The sequence below is a fragment of the Nuphar pumila genome, chromosome 2 (genome assembly GCF_984573655.1).
Source record: "Nuphar pumila chromosome 2, dmNupPumi1.hap1.1, whole genome shotgun sequence".
In the NCBI taxonomy this organism is placed as follows: Eukaryota; Viridiplantae; Streptophyta; class Magnoliopsida; order Nymphaeales; family Nymphaeaceae; genus Nuphar; species Nuphar pumila.
The window spans coordinates 36,543,166-36,548,622 of NC_143250.1; positions in this window are offsets into that span (position 1 = coordinate 36,543,166).

A 5,457-nucleotide genomic window follows, 5' to 3' on the forward strand; every position below is an offset into this window, starting at 1 on the left:
AGTTTTGCCGCTGATCCATCGCTATGTTGCAACAGATATGGTGATGGAATAAAATCTATCGCTAATCCATCGCAACATAGCGATGGATTATCGACAAAATATTTTCCATCACTAAAATCATAAATAAACAATATTTTAGCGACAAATATCTTTCTCTCGCTACTCCATTGCCAATTTGCGACAGATTTTATTCATCGTAAATGTTCGTCACTAATTAGCATTTTTCTTGTAGTGTCATGATGAGAAGGCAAGCTAAGCTGGGGATGGGCTTGTGGAAATATGGGATGCGGGCAACCTTATGGGAGGTTATCCTGTCTGTGTTGTTTCTGGGGAGGCATGTAGGGGTGACTCTTGTGAATTTCTCCATGCAAAGTTGGGATGATTTTGTCATCCCGGGTTATAGGTGGGTGCATAAGGGTCGTGCACCGGTCTGACAAAACCTTGGGCAACATTCACTTGCTCCTGAACGAATTCAGGATAGAGTGATGCTGCCAGACACTCAGAAACAACATGTGCAGGGCTAGCACATAGCTCACACACTTTTTCTACTTGATTTATCGAAGTTGTGTTGGCCAGTAATTGATCTACTTTCTTAGTCAACTGGTTCACTTTGATTTGCAAATCATGTCTGGACCCAACTTCATAAATCTCTCCCTTCTTGGGACCACTAGGAACATGAGTGGTTCTATCAAGCCGCGAGGACAGGGCATGATGCATGGTATTCTCACTCAATATATCAAATAAGGTCCATGCCTCATCCTCGCTCTTGAGCATGAACGTGCCCCTACACGAAGAATCAACAATTTGCCTATCTTTCTCGGTCAAGCCATCCTAAAAGTACTGCACCAGTTGCCAACGGTGCACCTGGTGGTGGGGGCACTTGCGGAGAAGATCTTTCATCCTCTCCCAGTTCTTATGAAACTGTTCTCCCTCAATCCGAGAGAAACTGGTGATGACTTTACGAAACTGGTTTGTCTTATCAATTATGAAATACTTCTTGAGGAACTCATGCTGCATGTGTTCCTAAGTAGTAATCTGAACAATATCGAGGGCCTTCAGTCAGTGCTTGGTTTTATCCTTGAGAGAGAACAAAAACAACGTCAACCTCAATGCATCATGTTAGATTTTGAATCTCCAGGTCCTTCCACGCTTGAGATCTGAAAAACAGAGAGAGAGAGAGAAAGGGAGAGAGAAGTTGAGAGAAACCGATACCCCTTCAGCAAATAGGGTCGGCTGCTGTGTATTCCTTCATATTAACATGTGGTTACAAAATTTTAGGGTACTAAAATACCCCTCATTACAATAATCAGTATTACAAAATGCCATTAATGAAGAAGTGGATGTCACGGGTCCTGGATCTTCAGATCCATGACCCGTAACCAGAGAAAACACTTCTTTTCACCCTCCCTCAAGTTGTGCATGATCTTGAATCATGAACAACTTGCCTTTTAACATCCAAAATCTGTCTTTTGTCAATCCTTTTGTAAATATATCCGCCACTTGATCTGTAGTTCAAACAAATTCAGGCTCAATCTCTTTCTCTTCTACCTTTTGTCTCACAAAATGCTGGTCTATTTCAATATGTTTGGCACGACTGTGATGGATTGGATTAAAAGACATACTAATGGCGCTCTGGTTGTCACACAAAAGAAGTGATCGAGATATCGATTCTCCGACTTCTGTCAGTAGATGTCTAACCCAAGTAGCCTCAGCAGTGGCGGCTGCCATTGACCTGTATTCAGCCTCTGTACTGGATCTGGCAACAGCCTTTTGTTTCTTACTACTCCAAGAAACCAAATTCATCCCAACAAATACACAATAGCCGGATACTGATCTGCGTTCATCTGGATCTCCCGCCTAGTCCGCATCAGAATAAATAGTGATCTCATGTGCACTTTGCTCATTTGTCTTTCGCTTATATGTGAGACCATCCCCAACTGTTCCCTTCAGATATCGTAGTAGCCGTTTAACTGCTTCCATATGCCCTTCACATGGGGCATGCATAAACTGAGAAACTTGCTTCACCGAGTAGACTATATCAGAGCGAGTAAAAGTGAGGTATTATAACATACCCACTATGCTACGGTACTGTGTGAAATTATCAAATGGATCTCCGTCTTGAGAGCTAAGCCTTTGATGAAGAACGCTAGGAGTGCTTAAGGGCTTGCAGTCTTTCATACCCGATTTATTGAGAACATCAATGGTATACTTATGTTGAGTGAGAGTCATTTTTTCAGAGGAACTGTCGACTTCAATTCCAAGAAAGTACCGTAGTTTGCCAAGGTCCTTCATTTTGAACCTCTGATTCAAGAGATGTTTGACTTCTTCAATGTGCTCATTGGAACTGCCAGTGATGATAATATCATCCACATATATCAACAACAGAGTAATTGTGTCTTGGTTCTTAAATATAAATAAGGAGTGGTCAAGAAGAGATTTCTTAAAACCATATTTTTCTATTTCAAGAGAAAAACTGTCAAACCAAGATCGAGATGCCTGCTTCAATCCATATATCGCCCTTTTTAGTCTGCAGACATATTTTGTAGGATTACCTTCTGCATAACCAGTGGGTTGTTCCATGTAAACTTCTTCTCTCAAATCTCCATGAAGAAAAACATTCTTCACATCAAGTTGGCTAATGGCCCATTGGTGTTCAATGGCTAAAGAAAGTACGACTCAGATTGTCCCCATCCTCACAACGGGACTAAAGGTTTCATCATAATCCTGTCCTTGCTCCTGTGTAAAACCTTTGGCTACAAGTCTCGCCTTGTATCGCTCTATAGTCCCATCCGGTTTATACTTTATTTTGTACACCCATTTCTAACCAACAACGTTTCTGTCAGGTGGTCTTGATACGACATCCCACGTACCACATTCATGTAGAGCTTCCATCTCCTCATTCATTGCTTCAATCCATCTTCTGTAATTTGATGCTTGAGAGAACGTTGTGGGTTCATCTTCTTTATTCAAGGCTATTAGAAAGAGTTGAAAATCTAATGAGAAATTGTCATAACTGACCCACCTTTCAATTGGATGGCGAGAACGTGTGGATCTTCTAGTATCAACAATGTTGGATGTTGAGGATGCGTCCATGTCTGAATCAACTATGGTGGGTGACTCTCTTTCGCGTCGAGTGTAGACAAGGCCTTTATACCTTCCTGGATTCAAAGTTGAGTCTGTATTTTCATGATCAATCATTTCATCAGTAGACACAAGTTTCTTATCCTTTTGAATGCAATTTGAGCAAGCATCACTAGCTCCTGAGAGAAGTTCATAATTCAACCAAGGATAATAAGCCTCAACTCTATGTTTTGATTCTGAAGAACTAGTACATCGACAATCAAAATTCAATTCATCGAAGATGACATTTATTGATATTTTGATGCGCTTGCTCACCGGATCATAGCACCTGTACCCTTTATAGTCATCAGCATAACCCACAAACCTGCACTTTAAAGCCTTGTCCTGAAACTTATTGATCATGCATATATTTTAGGGATTTTTCATATAAAAATATGCATGATTTCATGAGAAAATGATTTAAAAACCCAATTTTATGTTAGTTTTGAGTAAATGTGCTAAAATGATTTAAAAATAGAAAATGCATGAAAAATAGTTTTATTTTACATTTTAATGCCTATTTTAGTGTTTGACATAATTGTAGTAGTTTAGTTTTTGAAAATCATAAAAAAATTAGAGTTAAAATAGACTTAGTTTTGTATTTTCTAAAACATAGTCATTTTGAGTTGTTTTGTAAATAACTTTTTGAAGAGAAGTTTTTGAAATGCAATTTTACAAAGAAGAGGGACTTATGGAGAAAAGTTCAAATCTTTAAATATGATACGTAGGGGGAAGAGAGGCTTGTCTTCTCTCTTTTGCCCAAGCCCTCTCTTCTTCCCCTTCCTCTCCACCTCTTCTTCTTCTTCTCCCTAATTTCCCCTCTTTTTCTCATCCTCTTTTCGGTGGAGAATTCCGGCAATGACTGAAGCAAGATAGAGGATTCCAACCTCTCTTCTAATCATTCCAATTCGGTAAGTTCTTCTTCTTTCTCTTCTTCTTCTTCTTTTCCTCTTCTTCTTCTTCTTCCTATTCTTCTCCTTTTCTTCTTTAAATTGTTGTTTTCATGTTTAGAACGCAAATTCCATTAGAGAAAAATAAAAAAAAAAGAACATGTTGTTTTAGATTTAGAAATTTCCAGTTTGTAAACATTCTCAAAATCTGTGAATCGTTGAAGTGTTTTTACTGTATTTGAATTGTTTTTTTTTTAGTTTACTGTATTAGGAATCGTGTCTTCTTTGCTATATTAGCATCAAATCATTAGAAAATCAAAAATATGATCAATTAAATTCATGCTTTGCTCTTTGATCTGTTAGAAATTTATTAGATTAAGCATTGAAAATCTAGATCGATCTGCATTTCTTATAGCAATTATGTTTTTTTTTAAGATCATTTGAGGAAAATTGCTGGCATCGATCGGATAATCATTGAATCCGATCAATGATTCTGATAAAGGCTTTGATTCTACCAGCAATCTGACTGCTGAACATATTAATTGCTTCCATGGATTTCAAATGCTGATCATCAGCTGTAAAAAAAAATTCAACATCTAGCCATCGGAAATTTCTATCGTGAAATTTTGTCAAGTTGCCGGAATTTTCTTATTCAGATCGTGAAATCTTGTCACGATTGGCATCTGACAGAGGGATAATGCTGCGTATGTTGATAATAGTGAAACATTTACTGGAATCTAGAAATCTGAGTAATGATGTTACTGTTCTAGTAAAAATTTGAGAATCCGATAGATTTCAATTTGAAATTCCGGTGGATTTAAATGTGAGAATCCGGCGATCATTTGATTATCGGATTAGTACTTGTTTGTGTGAAAAATCAACACGATCATTTGATCTGCTGAGATCTGGTGTTGTTCGGTGTGCTGGATTGAGTTTCTTCCAATAACATTCAGAGTTATCACCGTAACTGAGAATCCGGCGGTGATAGTTTCCCAAACCAATTGAATTTGATCATCGGCTAATTCAAACTGCTCTATTTCTGGTTAGAATCCTTTATTTTAAGCAAAATATCACTTCACATTTATCGTGAAGATGTAAACAAGTGTTTTTCTTCTGGAGCCACCGTGAAATTTATTTCACAACTGAGTTTAAATCCGGTGGATGCTGTTGAAGAGTTCTGGTGGATGCTGATGAAAAGTTCCGGTGAAAGATGTTGAGAGTTCCGATAGACTGTTGAGAGTTCCGGTGGAGGATTCGCTGGAAATTCTAGTGGTTCAGCTCCCTAAACCACGGTGGGAACCGAAATCATACGGCAAATTGCTTACTGCAATCACACGGCAAACAGAAGAATTCGCCGTTCACGGCAAAGAATTGTTTTGAAATAAGTGTTTTCCAGCAAATGTAGTTGTTTCTTAATCTTTGGTGTTTACTGTTTAAAGTTTGTTTG